General features: G+C 31.9%; 1 protein-coding gene across 2 annotated transcripts in view; it reads left to right on the top strand.

The window, feature by feature from the left end:
• Positions 1 to 22,955, top strand: part of LOC148284718 (UNC93-like protein) — a 204,983-nt gene that overhangs the window by 28,945 nt on the left and 153,083 nt on the right. The window contains exon 2 of one of the 2 annotated variants that reach the window (XM_088236843.1): positions 7,810 to 7,934. The exons of the other annotated variant lie outside the window; for it this stretch is intronic. The gene's annotated coding sequence lies outside the window, so the exon portion shown is untranslated. The remainder of the gene's footprint in view (positions 1 to 7,809; positions 7,935 to 22,955) is intronic. 2 annotated transcript variants of the gene reach the window in all.

A 22,955-nucleotide genomic window follows, 5' to 3' on the forward strand; every position in this document is an offset into this window, starting at 1 on the left:
ACGCGAAAAACTCTTGTGCTTGGTGAGAGATTATTAAAATATTAAAACATTTATTTACTTTATTGAATTGATAACTAACATAACATTAATAACTTTTGCATTATTTTTTACCGAATGTACATGTACAAATGCAAAAGACTGGGTTGTGTGATTTGCATGATAATTCGATGCAATAAATTATTTTAAAAACAAAAATTATTACATTATATTCATTGGTAATCAAGACACATGAAAACAGTTTTTCTTTGATACGAAATTATAATTGTGTTTCCAGTGCCATATTTCAAAGCGTTGATATTTATTTGTACAAATAGCAGAAATATTTTTTGTAATCGTGCTGTATAAAAATGATTTATTTGTGTGCAAGCAAAAGGCTTTTTTTTATATTCGTGTTTTATGTTTTTTGTTGATATTTTGACATTTGTGTCCACCTAACAGTGTAATGTTTAAGTATATTTTACAAGTAACTCCGACTGCTTTCGAATAATTTGTTTATATTTAAGAATTATTAATGTACGATTTGGCCATGTGAATATCACGGACATTGCAAAATGCTACAAGGAGAGAAGCATTTAGTGCCTCTGGGTAAATATGAGATATGATGTCAGATGAAAGACATTTTATCTCATATAATAAAATTGATAAATGTCTCACAAATTATTAATTTTGACGGTTATACAAAAAAACTATAGTGCAAATGGCACTGCATTTTTACACTAAACGCAGCGTTTATCGAGCATGTATTAAATGAAGGCAAAGTGACCAATCTTACGCTTCAGGTGCTAATTCAGGAATATCAAATAACCCACTTGATTTATTTTCAGTTCACAAACAGTACAAGATACCACAATATATATACACTTCATAAAAATAAAAAAAAAAGAATAACACTTAACATCTTTCACAAATTATATGTGAACACCAAAGAATGTTACATAGATTTTTATGTATTACAGAAATAATTTATTAAAATTTAATTAAAAATAGATGTAATTTACACAGCTAAAAAACGAATAAAGAATTTAAATATTAATAATTTATAAAGAGTCTCGTAATAGCTATAAGTTTTTTTCTATAAATAACAATATTTTTAGTAATAATCATAACAGTACATATAAAATAACAATAACCAAAAATATTAAGGAACGAAATATTAAATTCAGTTCATAAAGGTAAAATAGTCTCTAGGATGTACGATGTATGCTCGGAGAGCGAATTGGCGATGAACGAAAGTAATTCAAAAGTGATGATATTTGAAAGGGGAAGTGAGGTTAGTGACTGCATAATAAATGTAAACAACGAATGTCTTGAACAAGTTGAAGAATTTGTGTATCTGCGAATCATGTTTTCAAGAGATGGAAGACAAGAAAAAGATGTTGAAAGGGGAGTGAATACGGGCAACAAAATGAAAGGCGTACTAAGCACAGTAATTGCTAATTAAAATATGTCAATCGAAGCCAAACTGGCAGTGCACAACGGAGTTTTAGTCCCAACACTTATGTATGGAAGTCAAACATGGAACTGGCAGAGGAAGGATGAAAGCCAAACTAACGCAGTTGAAATGCGATCTCTTCGCCGAATGTGTGGGAAATCAATGTATGACAGGGTTACGAATGATGAAATTAGGCTAGGGTGTAAATCTGAGTCAAATATAACTGATAAGATTAAGAAAGGGTCACTGAGATGGTTTGGTCACGTAGAACGAATGGACGACGAAAGAATGGTAAAACAAGTATATATGGTGAAAATGAAAAAAATATTATCATTGCGATATGTCACCTTAATTGTTAATAATGAAAGACAATAATTTTGTGTTTCTTAGTAATACAGCTGTGTGTAAAATAGAAAAAACCCACGGACGAGTGTTTTTGACTCGCCGTCTACTCTCAGCTTACCCACCACATACCGTACACCTCATCTGAGGACATAAGTCTCCCTTGGCCACATACACGAAAAAATTGCTCGTGGCCGAACGAGAAAAGCTGCCTGAATAAGCTATCTGTAATCTGCCAAATCATATTTGTGCTAAAAGAAAGTTAATTTTAATGAGAAAACAGGGAAGCAAATTTTTTATCGACTGGGATTAAATTGATTGGACATAATCCATTTGTCGAAATGATCTTTTTGGAAGCCGTCAAATTTGTATATCTGACAGGACCTATAACAGGGCCACGGATAGTAGCGAGAAGCTCCCTTTGGTAATCTTAAAGTGAAGGAAACGGACAAGACTACAGAATATGTTTAGAAGATTAGGATATCTGCAGCAGCACGAAGAGGAATAAAAAATATAAAAAACAAATATTTTTTTGTTTAATTTACCATGACCTGAATAAAACTGCTTAGTTCAGTGCACGGGGATAACTCAAGAAAATTTTAACCGTTGATGCCTATGAAAAAGGAAATACGAAAGTTTGTACCGTAATTAACTTTTTTTATTTATTTGATTATGCTAACTATATTAGTTTTAGTTATGTAACGCATTTTTACCAAACATGAGACAAGGTTGCAATTATTTTCATACATTGTAAACAAAATATAAACTGAGATATAAGAGCAGGTTGGTAGTATTGCGACTGGCGGATTAGAGGTCCGACGATCAAACCTGTCGTACCTTAATTTGACTCCCTTTTCAAGCATCATTATTTTCTGTAACATACGGGGAAAACATTTTTGAGAAGTGAATATAGAAGTCTATGTATTTGTAGGGCTTGAGACCTGGCGGCCTCCGTGGTGTAGTGGTCAAGATGCTTAACTCACACACGGAAGGTTCCGGGTTCGATTCCCGGAGAGAACACAAAAAAATAAATGTGATTTTTCTCAAGCCTGGGTGTTCTGTGATGTAATTCACCACTATAATTGGGCCTCCTGGCCTGTTGTGCAAAAACAATTGTATACATGTATAATGTATGTACCTGTCATTGGCCAGATGCGACCGCTTTACACACTGCTTAATGTTTGCCATTGTACTTATGTTCATACTTTTTACATCTAAATTCCCTTAACTTTTTCATCAGTTATTTTTTACAGTATGTAAGGTGACAGATCATAAGCCATGTAAATCCCTAGACTTCTATACCCCCTTTCAAAATGTTTTCCATCTCTGTTTCAATAAATTTTAATCTGAATAACTCCCGAGGGAGTGAAATACTACCTTGCCTAAAACATTTAGAGATACTTATAATATTGTCAATAGTTGCTTTCAACTTGTTGGAAAAGGCTCCAAAATTGATAATCATCATCATCATCATTCCCTTTCAGCACCTAATGGTGCATAGGGCACTGGATCGGTACACCAATCACAGCGTAACTCGATCATTTTTGTTACATGAAGATAAGGTGATCAGTCTAACGCTTCAGGTACCAGTCCAGGGACTATGAAATATTCTAGTGTAAAAACACCCTTTAAATAATATTTCATATCAACCATGTCGGGAATCGAACCCGAGACCTCTTGCTTGCTGAGCGATCGCGCTGACCATTACACCACGAGGCTGACGGATAATCATATTTGCAAAAGGATTTAGAAATTTAGAACGAGTGTATTATAAAAAAATATATATATATTATGATCTAAAAACACATTTTAACCTTCTCCCCGAAATTTCTAAATCATAAATATTATTATTTTGGAAAGTTTGGAAAAAAATATAAGAAACAAAAAAAAAAAATTATTTCGCTGTCACTGGCGAGGTTAGTTGTTGTCTACAAAGGTTTGAACATACTTAATGATTATTTATGTTGTTATGGCGTTCTTTATGTTGTTTGCTGTTCTCATTGTAACATTATTGTGTTTGCTGTTTGAATCAGGCGGCCAATCGGGTTTGCTCTTGAAAAATATAATCATTTTTAAAAGGAAAATTGTTTGTATAGGCAATTGACGCCTTGGAATCAGCGTTCATTGGTCGGTGCAGTTGGCGGGCGTTGGTGGATGGTATTAGCGGTGAAAATATTAGTTACTTCAAACTTACATAGTAAATATAATATATTTTATATTATTTGCAAATGTACCCATTCAATGTACCAGTTCACAACACTTAGTCTTTAACAGGTCTTTAGGAATATTGATAAATCATATTTTGCCTGAGAATCCGAATGTTCCTGGGTATTTATTTATTTTACTTTTTAAAGTGATTCAACAAAGATGCGCAATAGAAAACGTAAAATTTGAAAGTATCCATCGGAGCGATTTTACATGCATATATATCTTCAATTAAAGATTTACATTTGTTGTTTATTTTTCTAAATATTTTTTTATTTTCTTATATAGTAGGGGAGAGCGGAAGAAATGGAGACTACTAAGGGAAAATATTCATAAAAACCACATTTGTTTACTTTGTTACCATTTTTTATTAGTTACTTAAACCAAGTTAATTTGATTATATTTTCATCCCAGTTTAAATCAATTACAGCCATGTATTAAGGTACAATGAAGATTTAATTTTAAAAAGTCAATCGCTCCCATTACCCCATACATGCGGGTAATGAGAGCCCATTTAACGCTCATATGGGAGCCATAATAGCCAAAAAATAAAGCTCAACTTATTTAAAAAGTAAATATTTCAGAATGTATTTAGATCTGAAATACTTTGTTTTTATTGATGTACGGTTGTGGCATTGGGCTTACAATGGACTCAATAGGTTCCCATTACCCGATGACTAACATTTTTAAAAGTAATAACACAAATATCTTATTCGACTTACAGTCACAATTTGACGAATAGCACTTATACAAGTACAAGTTTTTGATACCACTGCGACCTGCAAAGATCTTTTGTGACGGGTCCCCGTGAATAGTTCTCGCCCTCCAAGCCCAGGGGAGCAATTTTGAATCTTTTCTATCTCCTAGAGAGATGGGTAATTTGAGGGTTTTTTTTTCATACGACTAATTTTTGCTTTATGTATTATGGCCACACTGATGATAAAACGTCAAAAAATATGAACACGTAAAAGCAAACATTATGATTTTCATCACTTAATTGGATTGAATAGACTAAACCGTATTAGTTTTATTTCCGTTTTTGAAGCAGTTTTATACACTATTTGTCGTTTAATCATAAGTGTGGCCATTATATTAAACAGTGTCGTTGCAATTTGTTTTTTTTTTTTAAATCACTCTCTAGGGGGTAGAGAAGATTTAGAATACCACCACAGGTCTATAAAGAGCCTTTAATCTACCGTGTGGAATGCGAGAGTTCATATTTTGCTAAATCTACCCCTCCAAGACCTGATTCGTAAAGTATCGGGATTAGGTAGGGGGCGAGCTCCTCAACATACTCAGGTTCAACAAGTGGTTCCCTGAGGATGAGACTCTTATTATGACGTAAAGCATCACACTCGCATATAATTTGTTTAGGAGTTTCCTCATCCGCACTGAAGAACCTACATTTACTTTTCGTGGATGTACCTAATTATTATTTTTACCAGTTGACAGATTCCAAATTTTCTTACAGAATAAAAACGTATTTTGGTTAGTCAAAAGGAGCTGCGTATTTGTTGTAAAATAGATGACTGAGACTTTTTTAACCTAACGATATTCAGGTGGCATTTTTATCATCGGAGAAGTTAAAATTTTACACTTTACGCTTAATTTAAGTCTCGTTTTTCGGACTTTCCTTGGGCACTAATTCACAGGGACCCGTCACAATACACATTCACAGGTCGCAGTGACGTCAGAAGCTTGCAAAGCACTTACCCCCACCTCTATGAATGAAAACAAGAATAGGTACTAATACTGGACGATCGATATTAGTAGTTTTTTTTCATCAGTATCCTATTGAACAGAAATGAGAAATCGGTTTGTAAGGAAATATAATTATAGCTCTTTCAGCATGCGGGCCGATGAAAAATATTTAAAAAAATAATTTCTGAAAATAATTTTCCCAATATTTTTAATATGTGTACCATATGTTTTATATTATGATCTTATATACTTACTGTGAATTTACTTTTATTATTTATTTTCAATATTAATTTGTAAATACAATTTTCAAATTATTTTTTTTGTTTAAACTTTTAACAAGTTAATTTCAATTTGCTTTTTAATCCTAACATTTTTCTTATATCCGTATTTTTCACTTTAATTTTGCATTGCAGTATGTTTTTTCTGTTTCTACATGTTTACAAAAAAACCTGTTGTTTATTTTCAAAATTATTACTTACTTTGTTTGTACTTAACTGTATTATCTTTGTAAATGCCCCTTGGGCTAACAAATAAATAAATTAATGAAAATAATAGAGGGAATGTCTGAGGGTACAAATTACAGGGGGCACCCCTGACGGTATTTGGAGCGAGTGTGCGTGGATTTGAACTGAGTCGTATATCGAGCTGAAGAGGGCAGTAGATAATAGAAACCAGTGGAGGACGAGGTGCAGGACTTTGCTGCTAACCAATCCCCAGGATTGAAACTGCGGAGATGATCACTTTAACTTGTTTTTTGATTCATAGTATTGTGATCAGTGTAAAGGAAATATTTTTCTGATTACTAACTCGGACATCGACGACTTAGGCTGTTTTACCTTTGCGCTTGCAAAATCAACCGGCCAATAGTAATGTTAATAGCAAGGTCTTTGATAAAATATCAGAACACATAATTAAATATTCTTTGATAATTTATATACGTTAATCTAAAAATAACAATCGCGAACATCTGTATTTATTCAACTATGATCTACAGTTAAGAGACAAAACATAAAAAATCAATAATTTATAATGTATTTATTTATGCTTTGATACCTTAGTTTATAAAATCCTAAGAACTTTTAACATTTCATTTATTTCATTTTTATTTATTTGATCAAAATCCATTAGAAACTTTTTTTTATTTATTAAATTTTTTCAAACTCATTTTACAGTTTTGAACCCTTTTACTGAGAGTTTTGACACCCTGTTTTCTCTTAATTGATTATTTTATGTTTATTTTTCTTTGTGTCATATGTATAGCAATGTTTGTTACATTAAAATTAACTTTTTTTTATTTATTTATTATTTTGTAAATGAGAATTACATTTTATAATTTATGTACGTTTCTTTACTGCGAGAGAGCCAACTTTTAGACATAATGCATACAAAATTATATCTACATTTATTTAATGTCATATTCCCTGCTGTATTTCGTACATTTGAATGATTTTTTATTTCACACTTTTTTAATAAAAAAAGTATTGACGAAGAATAATTTATTTGCATGTTCGTATTTGCATGTTTTATAGGCGAGAACACTAGTATTTTTACATATCATATTTCTAAATCTACCCATTGTATTGCGAATGTGTTTTAAAATAAAATTTTCTATCTAAGAAAACTTAGAGGTAAATAAATAATATTACTTTATCAAAAAATTCCACCAAAGATGTAGAAAATTATAGAAAAGGAAATATCGAAATATTTGTTGATCTTCATAACTCCGTAGTGGGTGAAATCTAGTCTTTTGTGTACAAACATTTGAACAAACTCAAAATATTGAAATGTTATTATATATTTAGTGAAATAGATGCTATAGAAAACAATTTATTATTTTTATTTGTCTAGAAAATTTGCTAGTATTTTAAATTTTTAACTACAAAGATTCTAATGGAGTTTTTCTATGCGTAAACTACTGCATGATTATGAAATATTATTTTTTGCCAACTGATTTATAAACTGTGCGGGTATGAATTTTACGCCAAAATATTGCGCTCCATTACTGAACGCGAGATTTATTAATTTAATGCCGGCGGAAGTTTTGCCAGGTTATACTTTGCTGATTGATGCGTCTTTTCTTAGTAAAAATTAAGTTGGTACTCAATAAAGTAAAAATTTAACGGTCACAGGGCCCAAAAGTGGAGCTTTCAAGATTTATCCCGTGAAGGGTCCTTGAAGAAGACGCGGTGCGGCGCCTGGCGCCATCTAAGAATACCAGTTCCTCGTCAATGCATCATCGTCATTTGCGATAAACGTATGTATTTTTTTAATGATTCTAATACTCAAAGGTACAGTTTTACGGAAAACACACGTGTATCAAGTCAAACCAGTTTTTTTTTATCAATCACGTATTTGTAGAAAAATTGTAAAAAAGTCTTTAGAGTTATGTCGTTTAAGTCATTAACAATGATCAATTTTTAATGGAACTAAAAATGAAAAATCTTTTGCTATATTAATATTAATTTGTTTCTTATCGAGACCCAAAAATAAATCAAAGGTTTAAAATTGATTAATTTTTTAGTTTTTATTATTTACTTATTTTTCCAAAAAACAGTCTACTACCAATTTGGTAAAACATAAAAACATTATTAACAGAAAATTACATGTTATAAAAAAAAACGTTTTTGATAAGCCCAAGAAAAAATGCCGGCAAAGACTGACGTCTGAGCATAGACCATTATTTTTTATTATTTTATTCGAACTTATAGCACACGATATTTGTACAAACTTACAAAAAAAAGAATTTATAAAAGGATACATAAGTTTCCGTAGTTGATAAGCAAAAAAGAAAAACATTATTAAAGTGCAATGTCATACAATACATATAGAAACACATATTTTTTAATTACAAAAAGAAAACAGAATTAAATTGTATTGGCAAACAAATTTTTATAAGCATGACTTCAAATTATACAGAAAGAAAAGAAAAACAAAGAAAATCACGAAAATAAAAACTTATTTTAATAACTCCATAAATATACAGGCAGAAAAATGAAAAACAGAATTAAAGTGTAATATTATACATATCTACACATGACTTACTATTTAGATATATCTAATTGGAAATAACTATTTATCGACTTTTCTATGTCTATCGATATATTTTTTTTTTATTTGCACCAGAACAGGCCAGAAAGTCCTATATTTACAAAACAAAATACGCAGGCTTGAGAAATACCACATTTAATTTTTGTGTTCTCTCCGGGAATCGAACCCGGAACCTTCCGTGTGTGAGTCAAGCGTCTTGACCACTACACCACGGAGGCCGCCGAATTGTATAATATTATAAATATTGAATGGTTGTTTGATTCTTGTCTTGAAGGCCTTCCTAATGTGAAATATTTCCATATTTGAATCCTTTATTATTTATATGTAAGATTTTAACTACTGTATCTTTGTTGATGTCATGATTGGGTGATTTGCGAATTTGGAGAAATTTTTATTGTGAAGACACCTCATGACACCCTTCATCACGAATATAAACATTTCTTAATGTTCTTCCAACGTTTACTAAAGGAAAATAGAAATATAATAATTCGATTTAGATAAAGGCGTACCTTAATATTCCCGATTTTACATCGTTATTCGTGCATTACGCTTCGTGATTAAAAGTGCATTTTGGTATAGATTTTGATCACTCACAAACGATTTCAAGCGATTATTCAAATAAATGAGCACGCACGTCATCGGGATTTTATAAATCAAGGTTTAGATTTTTATAATACAGTTTTACAGTGTAAACATTGGTAACGATAAATTCAGTGATATTCAGTAAATAAAAAAATAACTGCACGCATATTTGTAACAAAATGGTAGACCAACAATATTTTTAGAATATAAATATTTATAGGCAATAACAGATAGGTACGAGTAAAAATAACCAAAAGCGGATAATATCTAGGATATGTGTGTTGTGTTTTAATATCGTGGTTATATCAAACAAACAACATACAAACCATCGCGCCTAGACAGAGAGGATAGAACGCCATATCGCTATTTCATTCCATACATGCCTCCCTTCTTCAACATTCATACATATTATCTTGCAGAGACGCGGATAATTCCGACATTTAAAATGTCAACCTTTAAGTATAAAGTGGATTTATTCACGCCATATTATTTATTGTTTCAGCATTTACTTTTTGGAAAAATATTTGGAATTTATTTAAAATGAAACACTTTGTTATTTTTACCACAAAGAGTTTGATATATTATACCACTAACACAACTAGTTCCAGGTATTCTACATCGGGTTGTGGTCCCGTGGCTAGTGTCTCGGACTCATGGACCAAAGGTCCGTGGTTCGAATCCCACTCTACCCCAACTTGATTCCATTTTCTAAAAGTGAGTTATTTACAACTCGTTGAAAATGGCCCTCAAAATGAAATATTTGGGTAAATCATAAGAACGCAAATATTTCTTTAAAAAAAATACCCTTCATCAGGTGTAAATATAAACTAAACTAAAAAAATACACAGATTAGTACTTAGGTACTGATAGGGTCAGGTGGAAGGGGCAAGGCGATGTGTGGTGGAGGAGGTGGGGTTTTCCTAATTATGGGGAGTATTGATAGCAGGGGTGAAGAATTTTGGAACATAATATTATTAATTAAAGTTTTCTCAGAATTAAAATTTTTGCATTTCAATATTTTCTAATTTGTTAATTATTAAATCTTTATTTGTGACAGAATGTAAAAGTCAATTTTTAATTTAACATTTAACTTCCAACCGACTATCAGTACCTAAGTACTAATCTGTGTATATATTTTAGTTTAGTTTATATTTACACCTGATGATAGGTAATTCAGAAAACCTGAAACTCTTAAATGGTAAAAATTACAAAGTTTTTCACCCTAAATAAATAGTCATGCCGTGTCTTTCTCGGTGTTCCTCGTTTTATTCATCCTAAATCTTTTTAGACATTCTTTCGTCGTCTATTCGCACTACATGTCCAAACCAACGCAGAACTCCTTTCTTGATTTTGTCGACAGTGCTTATCCCAGCATTGCTTAATGGACAAATCTCGACATTTGTGCGTATATCGTACATAGTTTTGCAAGGTAATATCATATTTTAATAATTGATTTATTTAAACATTTATATTTTCCGCCCATTTACAACTGAACCGAACGAACCTCGGAACTCAGGTTCGCAACACTACCACGGAACCACGATCTGACTAGCTGTTAAATAATCATCAAAATCATCATTATCATTCCCTTTCCCCACCTGAAGGTGCATAGGGCACTGCATCGGTACATGAATCGCAGTGTATCTTGATCATCTTTGTTGCGGGTAAGATGATCAGTCTTATGCTTCAGGTCCAGAAACGGTGAAATATTCTGGTGAAAAAACACCTTTTCAAATAAATATTTCATGTCAACGATGTCAGGAATGAACCCGAGACCTTTTACATAGTAGGAAAACGCGCTGATCACTACACCACGAGGCTGACAAAAATGTTGAATAATAAACAAGTAAAAATGGAGCGTATTTATGAACTGCCCGAAATGTTTTTGTATGGTAAATGAAACGTTTATATGAAGGTATTAAGCAATAGTTTTGAAATGCACTTTCCAAATATTCGTCGTTTTTATCGAATATAAAAAACCGCTGATTTAACTAGACCCGAACTTTTTATTCGGCCGTCCCACTTCATAGCACCTTGTAATGAGTGTTAGTGAGTCTTTAGCACACGAGTTTTCGGAAAGAAATGATTAATATGGGGCAGTAAACGAACGACACGACGCGACGCCGTCGATGGGTACAAAACCAGGTTGCTTCGTTTCGCAAAGGCCGTGAAAGAAGATCGAACTCGCCGACCATTCGCGAAACGACAATAGCGCCACATCGACGCATATCCACTATTTAGTTGTCGTTTGTTCCCACCGAAGTGACCTGTCTTAGCGGCGAGAGTTTATTTATCGAAATCATCATTTTTCGTGTTCCATTATATAATTTTCTAAATAATTTCATGTTATTTATTTATTTTATTTAGAAAACCGACAGTTCTACATAAATATTTACAGTAAACAAACAGATATAGTGTATAAACTCAGAACTAATAGTAGATTTCCACAAAATATACAAAGTTAGTAAAAAAAATATATTACATATTAAATAAATACATATAAAAATGTTATTTTCATGTATTCGTACATATTTTTCAATAATCAAATATTTTTTATAATGTATTATATTTACTCGTGACACACGAGTCTACCTAGACAACCATCAAGACTTTATTAATCTGTACCTTAAAGGATAAACCACGGGAGTCACATTATTTTGTTTTTTCACGTATAGGATAACTAATTGCGATAATTTATGCATTTTTACCTTTAAACGGAAAAAATGTACTTCCGTGTTTTATCCTCTAAGGTACAGATATTACTTATCTTATTTAAATAAAATAATGAACTCGGATTTACCTTTAAAAGGCTAAAATTATATAAATATATATGTAGATATACTTATTATTTAAAATTAGTCAATTTATTAAGTTGTAATATTTTAAATAATAAGTATAAAAAGTCATTTGCTAAATGGCCGAATGTAGATCATTCTCTATTCGAATGTGTTATTTGTCCATTTGATAGTGAATCATCGTTTGACCATGAAAATGAGTTTTTTCATCCGAAAATTTATGCTGGCATATCAATTACAACGTTAGTAATGACGATCTCAACATCTTGGCTTCAATTGGCCCATGGTAACCTTCCAGGTTCGCTAGTGTTTAAAGTAAAATATTTTCTTCCATTTCCGCAAGTGATGGATTTCGTTGCGGAATGTCCTGTCAGTTCTGTTCGCCAAGTTCACCGTAACTCAACTAAGTCTTAAGAGGAACGCAGGCTGACTCGTATTTCCGTATTTTCTCCCTGGATTATGGCATTAAAGTAATGAAATCGTTATTATGTCGTGTGTCGTTTGTTTCGCTTTTTTTGATAAATAGTTTCTTATGGGAACTAGGACCATCCAAAACGCTATAAAAGCGTCCAGTTTTATCTGCCGTATTTTGACGTCCAGTATAAAAATATGATAACTAATTTTGAAATACAGGAAAAAAAACATTGCAAGAAAAAACGGTTCAGTTTTGGGGTGCGGAAAACGAAACGTCGATTAAGTCGTTTCAGTTTGGCATAATCGGTCCGATGTGCAGTTGTCTATTTCGCATACTATCAGGAAAGCATTTGCAAGAGAGTGACAGAAAAACAATTTTCAATTACCCATTTATCAAATTTCAAAATATCCTAATGCGTGTTGTAGCTACAAAGCGCATGGACGGTTAAAGTTCTTGCCCCTATTAATGTAAATTAACGTTTTTTTCTTATAAATATTTACGTACCTATATATGTTTAAAAAATTTGCAATTTTGTGTATACTAATAATGTATATTTTATAGGTATTAACTATTAATGTAACTAGGAGCATAAAATAATGAATTTAAATTAATGCCTCTCAGGTTGTGCCCAGTGAGGTAAAAATAAAGAAAAAATCGGAAAAAAAGTATTGTGGAAAATAAAAATAAAATATATAATTTATCCCTTATTTACATTAAAATCCACTTAAATAAATAAATCTAGTACAGTTGGTGTAATAATCTTTTAAAATAAATATTTAATTAGATTCTTGTGGGAGTCGAACCCGAGATATGTATAGTAGACAAACGCACTTACCACGTCCACGAGGTGGAACGCATTATTAAAATATTTTCTCTTCATTTCATTCATACGGTACGCCGGGTACAGCTGGCATTGGCTCGGTTGACGTGCTAAAAGTAAGAGTTGCTTGCTAACGCGGACCAATAGTATCGGTGTATTTTTTTGCATAATTCAATGGCGCCATTTGATAAATGTGCAAATGGATAAAATGTTCAATAATAACCGGTGAGTTTTAATGTTATCGTTGCGTCATTCATCATATCGCGACGTTTCGCAGTCCTGACGGCTTTACAAATAATATTTGTGGATAATATATTGATTTGAACAACTAAGTCACACGTCTGACTTTTTGATCCATTTACTGGCAGTTTGTACGAACTGGTCGCGTTGAATTCTCCTGGGATTCATTTAGTTCGAAATTTTAACGAAGGTTTACTTTAACAAAATTGATCTATTGAATTGTAGTAAATTTTTATTAAAAAATTACCACCTTTAAAAAACGCCTGATATTATTATACGTCCATAAAACCTTCCCCTATTTATTTATTTCATTTGCTTTCTGAATCCTCTTCCTGACTCCTTCCAAACTCTTTACTCGATCTGATCTTCTTCATCATACATTGTGTCTAACGAAACTATTTTAACTAATAAATTTAGTACAAGCAAGTACAAGTACAAGCTTTATCTGCCCATCAAAAAACATCCAACTCGAAACATAGGTAGGTATTTACAAGTAGGTACAAATTTTGGCCATTTTTTCAACAGTCTGTTGTTTGTTGTCTGGAAAAAATTTTCTTCAAGCAATATGTCTGTCAATGTTCGTATTTTTTTTTACTAAATGTTTGAATAAATAAAACAATGTTATTTAATATTTATTTAACACTTTATATACATATATATTACATATTGCCTTTAGGCAATTTTTTCCAACCTACCCAAACCGTTCAGTTTAAGAAAATTACAAGTATACGGACATATTCTCGGTAATTATGCAGAATCTCATAATTTGATACAAAAATTTAAAACAAAAATTTACTCAAAATTTACACTTTACTATGATGAGAGGAGAGGAGAGCGGATGGGAAGGAAACAAGAAGGATAAAGGAACAACTCAAACATTTAGATAGTTACATTTGAATTTAATTTAAATGTAAATAAAGAAAGGGCGTCTCTTACACGAGTAGGTAGATTATTCTACAGTCGAGCAACTACTACTGTGAAAGGGGAGGAAAATTAGAGCGGTGACAGACGGTAACATAAACCATAAAACAAGATTTTTTAAATGTAAAAACAAAACAATCATGAAGATTTGACTATATTGATTAAATTGTGAATCTTTTTGGTATGTATAATGTATAGTGTGTATGGGTAAGCGCCAGGAGCGAACGGTGATTTTATTTACAGGTTAGCGATAAAAAAATTAAAAAATATTTATATCTGCATAGTTGGTACATAATATAATGTTAGTGATATGTCCCATAAATTGCTATTTTTTTCTGTGGTTCTGTGTGATACAACAACTCTCATCTATGAAATCAACTCAAACGACATAACTTCGTGATATATTATATTTAATTTAATAGTTCAACACATAAATTATTTAAAAATATTTAAAAAATAGCACAATGAATTTATTCAGTATTAGGTATTCTCATTACAATTGAAATGTCAACTGGTAGATTTATTTTAGAAATGAATAATGCCAAAAGCGGCCGCGTCGAACGCCACATGTGTTGCGAGTCATATGTCAAAATTATCATCTCAAAGAAAAATAGTCCTTAAGAAATAGTGTTCGAAATACTGTTTTCCGAATCGATAATATTCAAGGAATTTGTGTAAGTTTACTCTAGGAAAAAAAATCCCACCACTGGGTTTAACATCTTCAAAATATAGTACACTTATTTGTATGCAGAAATAAACTGAAGTAATCGGCTAGTTTCTTGGCTCATTGCTGGCGCTGGGCGCGATTTATTAATATTTTATTTATATTTGGAGAAAAATACAAGATCTATAAGAAGTAATAATGATTTTTTTGGTTTTTCTGTAAATAAAGTAACCTTACAACATTATTATGAATAGTCAAATATTATATAATGGGAAGCTGCGCATAATCAGTTCAATACCCGGTTCGCCCCTGGTAAGCGCATATGTATATGTATTTATAAATATGTGTATACTACTCGTAGTAAGTAAATGTTTTATTAATGTTCTATCATGAAAATAAATTAACTTGCAAATTATTATTACGGAATTAAATGTGATTGCTTAGCTTGTAACGGGGGGGTATCAGGCGCGTTTCGCCCATACATACTGTTGATGCAGCGCATTCCCTGAATATTTGAAAATAATATGTATTTTACTGTCGAAAATAATAAATATAAAAAAAACTACACATATTCCTAAAATGGGCGCTAAAAATATTCGAACGCACGCGATTGACAAATTCAAACAATATTTTCAGCATACATTTCTACCAACGTATGCGAATTTCTCATATCAACGTAAGGAATATCCAATGGCCTTTGAATCTGGATACTACTCTTCATTTTGAGCCCAGTCCTTTAACAAATGTTCGAATTTCCGCGCACGCGCGTTAAAATTCATAACGTTGTCATATTGTTTTACGAGACTCATAGAGATAAGAGCATCCAACTCGTGTAATGCAAAGAATAAACGACTCCTTTGACACGTACTATAAAGATTTAAATAGCGTTTTATTGAAATTTAACCAAAATTTAAGAACATCTTGAGTTTTAGGTACTGTCCTAATGTTTATAACTTCACCGCTAGACGCGCCGGCTTCTGTGCTCCGTAAATTTATTGACTATAAACTGTAAATTATTGTCATTATAATGGAAAACTTATACATCATCATTTTCGAAACTAATGCTTTTGAGTATATCTATGCCTGCACTCACGTTAATCTCGAAAAAGGAAATCAAGTGGAACTGTTGACGCGTTACCCTACCATGCTTGAGGTCTTGGGTTCGATTTCTGGCAGGGTGGATATGACGCATTGATTTTAATGGTGGTTCTACATTGCAATATATCATTGTACCCGGACTGGCGCCTGGAACGTAAAACTGGTCGTATTACTTTACGTAATAGAAATTTTATAAACCCTGTAATGTTAATTTTATTTTATTATTTAATATCGTACGGGCTGTTATTTGGCATATTTTTTGTCACTTTCATTTCAATCATATTTCCGAATTCTTTTATATTGATTTCAATGATTCTATCATTTTGTATATTTGATTATGTGTAACTAAATTTGTATAATTTATATCTAATTATTTTTTGTGATCTTTTTTTTTAAAGTCATTCTTTATTGTTTTATTCTGTATTCTAACTATTTTCCTGGATTGTTATTTTATTGTATCACATGTTATTATAATTAAATTATTTTATAATGTATTTTTTATTCTTGTAAATTTACATGGCTTAACATAGGCACAGCCTGAAAAGCCATAAATTAATAATAATAATAATCATGAATCTGTAATAAATTAATAATAATAATATTAAATAAATAATCAATAAAATGAAAATTAATAAATAAATATCCAGACTCATATACTCTCGTAAACATGTTCTTCGTAGACTCCCCTAATGGATAAAATCCAGTGCTTGCGTAGAATCCAGAAACAAATTGCAACATAGAGGGAGAACATTTTAGGTAAGGAAATTTGAAAGTTTAGGCATTGAGAGAAAAAATTCCTGCAAAAGGAAATCGAGGGCAGGTTAGTCAGCCTCATTGTGTACTAGTCAGTTCGTTTTCTTGCGACTGAATATGTATATATTTTCATATCAATAAAAATCAATCCACCCTAGGTAGTTTTCGCCGTGATGATTTGTACGATCCGTCTGAAATGGGCCAAACTCGCCGAATCTAGCCGGGTCGGGAGATACCGGCCTTCACCTCATTACTCGATACAGCCATCGCTAGCTCAGAGCACTTTCTGAGAGAAAGCTGAACTCGCGAAAAGATACGTATTATTGTGTATATCATCTACTGGCAACATTCTTAACGGCTAATTACCATTTGAGTTCACAGCCTGCTCAAATTCAATATTTTCATCCACACATATTTAAATAAAGATACAATGTGAAAACCACTCTATAAACTGCATTTTAAAAATTAATTACAACCGTTCATATAAAATACCGAGGTAGAACAATAATGATTTATTAATGAGAATTATTTAAGATTTATTAATATTGAAACAACCACAGAACTTATTTAAAAAAAAAAAACATTTTATTTCACCAGATACCTTTAATTTGTTTATCAACAGCACTAAAGTAACCTTTATTCAGCACAAAAAGTAAAGATAAACTAGCTTTGCACGTTACTAGACGACAAAAAATAATAATTCCCTTGCTTCAAACTGCATGCGATTCTACAACGAGGTAATCTCTATAAATTTGAAAGATTTTGCCAAGCACAGGCTGTTTGAAAAAAGCTACTATAGAGTCGAAGAATGTTTACAGGACAAAACAGTTTGGCATTATTGTCCTTAAAATATAGCTTGATTAGAACGACAGCTGTCAAACTAATTTCATTAGTGATGGGAAATTACTGATCACTGATCAAATCGATTTTATCAGTTATTTCATGCAATCATGAAACTCTGTTTCCGAAAATTGATATAAAAAACTCACAAATAAAGCTATTATAGTGTGTTTAACACAATTATTTACCAAAAATGAGACATTTATACTTTTTTCATTAACAACACCAAATGAATTAATTTTTTATTCGATCAATTTACATTGATCAATTTTTCCCATCTCTAACGTTTTTGCGAAATTATGTAACCTTGTAAGAACGTCGTTAATAATTAGGTTTATTTTGGTTTTCTTTTAGTTTTAAAGCTGATTTTACATATTAATGTTGATTTATGTTTCAAGCATTGTATTAAAAAAATAAATTAACACGCCAAATACAAATGATTTTTCGTGGGTCAATATAAATAACTTCTTTGACGTTACTACAAAGTTATGTCGTCACCTTTTCTAACAAATGTCATTCTAATCATCTTACATTTTAAGGACTATAGATTCGTGTTTATTGATTTTATTTTGTTGATTTTAATTGTGTTGTTGATTTTAATTTATTCGTTTGTTGAGTTTAATTTACTAATTGTTGAATGGTATTATACAGTTGTAATTTATCGCCGTTTGTAAGTGATTCAATGAATCCTATGTAAAATATATACAAAACTTAACTTAACTACATTAAACCACTTTATCCCGGGTTTTGTATTCAAATATACAAGAAATTTAAGATTTATTTACTTACGTACCAACCAAAATTGAAAAACTGCGAGTTGATTTTTGTAATTACTTGTATCTCTAAGTATGTCTTTATTATTTTTTGCTTATGTAAGTAGTCAGTATTATACCGAAAAGTTAGTTTTTTTGGTTTGACAGGTGACTTCTGCCTGGTTTAAATGTCTTAGAACGAGTTCTAGTCTTCTTTTCAAATAATATTCAAGCCAAGTTTTCAAGTATCGAGTTGTGGTCCTGTGGCTAGAGTCTCGGACTCACGAACCAAAGGTCTAAGAAGAAACTAATTTGATTTAATAAACATACATTGTAAGATAATAACACATGAAACACGAACTTTTTCAATTCCTTGTTAGTTAAAAATGAAGTAGGTACAAAAGATAAATAATTTCAAATATTTCATATAAAAATTTAAATAATTCCTTTGGTAAGTAGAGAATATATATTTTTTATTATTTTATTCGGAAATAAATTTTGTTCTAAAAGGGTTAAAAAAGTTTCATTTTTTTTTAACATAATCGATTATTATACTAGTACATGTTTTAAAATACTTTATTGTCTGGTTAAGATATCACATTAATCGTCATCATCATTTCCCCATCCGCACCCAGTGGCGTATTACGTAAAGGTAAGGCGATCAGTCTTACGCTTCAGGTGTCACTCCTGGGTAAGTAAAATATTGCAGTGTAGAATCACCTTTAAAATGAACATACCAGGAATCAAACCTGTGACCTCAACCATAAAAGACGAACGCTTAGACCGTTACAATACTAGGCGGACTAGTCTCGACTAGTTTTCAATTGTCGGCCTCGAGGTGTAATAGTCAGCGCGTTTGCCTACCATGCAAGAGGTTTCGGGTTCCATCACTGATATGGTTGATATGAAATATTTAAAAAAGGGTGTTTTCAGACTAGAATATTTCATAGTCCCTGGACTAGTACCTGAAGCGTAAGACTGATCATCTTATCTTCATGTAACAAAAAAAATGGAGACACCCTGCGATTGGTATACAAATGCAGTGCCCTATGCACCGTTAGGTGCGGAAAGGGAAAGATGATGATGAGTTTTCAATTGCTCCATTTGTTGATTTTTTTGTTGAAGTAAAAGATTTGAAAACTTTATTGATGCTGAAGTAATTGAATATTTATTTTACTTTTAAAACCACATTGAAAACACTCTAAGTTAAATCCTACAAAGTGTGTAAAGCGATCACGCTAACCGGATAGGAAATTTTATATACCTACCAGGCGCGTGCGGTGAATATTATCAGTAGTGATCCTGTCAAAAAATAATCACGTTCGTACTTTTAATTGGTATTATAGTAGCTATAGGTAGATATGTACTTATTTAATAAAATTTACACTTTTAATCAGTTATGCATTTGTAAATAAACGATGTTATTAATAAACTTGTCATTTGAATAAATTCTGAGCATGTGATGACAAAAAAAATGTTTTTCCGAAAAGTTTTACTTAAATTTTAAGTCAAATCAAAATCAATATTGCACTAAATTTCTTTTGCGAAGTATGCTTGAGGCATAATATTACGAAAATTGTGCTATGTAAGTTCTCCATTATAAGAATTTTCTTTTTTTTTTGCACCACAGCAGGCCAGGAAGCCCAATTACAGTGGTGAATTACAGTACAGAAAAACCGGGCTTGAGAAAAATCACATTTTAAAATTTTTGTGTTCTCACCGGGAATCGAACCCGGAACCTTCCGTGCGTGAGTCAAGCGTCTTGACCACTACACCACGGAGGCCGCCTACATATAATACTAATAACCAGTTGATTGTCGATAAATTAAGGTACAAAAGGAGCAGGGGCGTCTAGCGGTGCAGCTGCAAACATTAGGACATTACATAAAACTTCAGATGTTCTTAAATTTTAGCCTAAATTTTAATAATACGCTATTTAAAACTTTATGCTTTACGTTGTAGAGTCGTTTTTTTGCATTACACAAATTGGATGCTCTTATCTTTACAAGTCTCGTAGAACAACACGACAACGTTATGAACCTTAAGACTGTAGTCGGGTGAAACGCACGCAAAATGAGGAAATCATACGATTTTGCCATTTTATCATTTCTATATTTTTTATCAGTTTTAAAATGGCAAAATCGTATGATTTCCTCATTTTGCGTGCGTTTTACCCGACCACAGCCTTAATGCGCGTGCGCGGAAATTCGAACATTTATATTTGGACTGGACTCGAAATAAAGAGTAGTATCCAGATTGCAGCGTATCTAAAGAATATTATCAAGTCCAAAGTACCTTGATATTTAGTACTTTGATATAGTAAATAACTCAGAGTAATAACCTAATAGAGTCGCCCATACGGAGAAATCCATTTTACGATTATTAACCACTTTTTCACTTCACAATTCTACATTATGTATAGTAAAAATATTTAATGAATTTTTAAATCGCGTGCACTCGAACGATTGAGACAAGATAAAAAAAAAAATGAACATCTAGTTATATCTTAATTAATAAACAATATTTATAAATAATTTCTAAAACAAAACATTCTTATAAAATCCAGACGCTTTCCGATGACTCCCTACCCATATGGATGTTTGTTTTTAGCCCTCCCTCCCCGGTGACGTGTAGCTAGTACACATTGCGTCTAACTACATGTCCAGCCACGTAGTCCAGTACTAGCTACTTAGTAGCTTTTGGAAAGTTGGCGTGGGTGCACGTTTAGCCCGAGTCGTTAGCGATTAGTCCAATAGCTTTTTCATGTTTTCAGCAGTTAGATTTATTTATTTATTAACGGACATTGTCCATGTATACAATTTATAAGGTTTAAATATTACAATAAAAAAATGGTTTAAAACATTTAAAAAAAAGAAAGAAGCATTGAAAAACACAAGGGACATCGGAACAAGATCTGGAATATTTATTTAGTGCTCGTTTAAATCGTTGTAAATTTAAACCAAAAAAGTCCAGATCTTGTCTTGAGTTAACAATACGACAAAGACGGGTCATTGGAGAATTTAGGCCATAGTTTGTTCTATTCTGATCGATGAACAGTACTTCATTGTTTTTCAATCTACGAGTCGGAATATTGAATTTTACTTGTCCCAGTAATGATGGAACATCGATTATACCATTTAGTATGCCGAACATATATATGGAGTCAATATTAGTTCTACGTTTTTGTAGACTAGAAATATTTAACATCGACTCTATTTCAGCATTTGAAATATTATCATCTTTGAATTAAATTATGGTTAATTAAAGCCATTTTCTTTAAATATTCCATTCTCCTTTTTTGAATCTCTTATTTTTTTAATGTGTAGTGACTACATAGCACCGTAACGCGCGGGTGTTTTGAGGACAGTAAGGAAAAGGTTAACAAAAGTCGTCGCTATCCCACGAAACGATTCCATAGACCGAGCATCCCTAATCTCTTTTGGCAACTTATTAAACATCACAATATTTGAGTTTGTCCAAATGTTCGTAGACAAAAAACTGGATTTCACCCCCTCGGGAGTCATTAAGATTAACAAATTACAACAGGGGAATACCTTAAATTAGGGAATATGGAAGTCTAGGCATTTACAGGGGTTATGACCTGTCATTGGTCACAAGTGACCACTTTACACACTGTGTAAGGGTAAAATACAGTCTTTTGTCTACGAACATTTGGACAAACTCAAATATTGTAATGAAACCAACTGGTCCAAGAAGAAGTTAAAAAATTGAAAAATTGTTTTCAGGCGTTCTCTAGTATGTGAAATAATGCAGTCAGATAAATCTCTTCACCACAATAAAGGTTTCAGCAATTTAACTTCACTAAAATCAACAAATGGGAGAGTTGAAGAAATATGTATGTTCAAACATTGGCAAAATGGTGAATGTTACACAGTGTGTAAAGTGGCCACTTAAACTAGCCAATGACAGGTCATAAGCCCTGTAAATGCCTAGACTTCCGTATTCCCTTATTTAAGGTACTCACCATCCCTGTTGTAATTTGTTATTAAATATCTTAAGTCCTTTGTGATACAAATTGTTTTATTTTTTTTAAATAAAAAACTTATTACACAACATTATTTTGGTACGTGTATTTGTACATACACAAATCTATAACTTTAACTTCAATATCAATACATAGATGGCGCTCCAACTCGCTTGTGAATGGTTTCTCGTTTAGTAACATATATACAAAAATCAAAAATGTTACCTGTGTGGATATTCGCTAATAAGCGGAATGGGGAATGTTGTAGTACCTACTTAAAGTGGCCACTTAACCCAGCCAATGACAGGTCATAAGCCCTGTAAACGCTCGAATATCCATAATCCTGAATTTGAAAAAAATCT

This window comes from Micrasema longulum, unplaced genomic scaffold (assembly GCF_059751315.1).
Source record: "Micrasema longulum isolate JH-2025_06_02 unplaced genomic scaffold, ASM5975131v1 h1tg000097l, whole genome shotgun sequence".
Lineage (NCBI taxonomy): Eukaryota > Metazoa > Arthropoda > Insecta > Trichoptera > Brachycentridae > Micrasema > Micrasema longulum.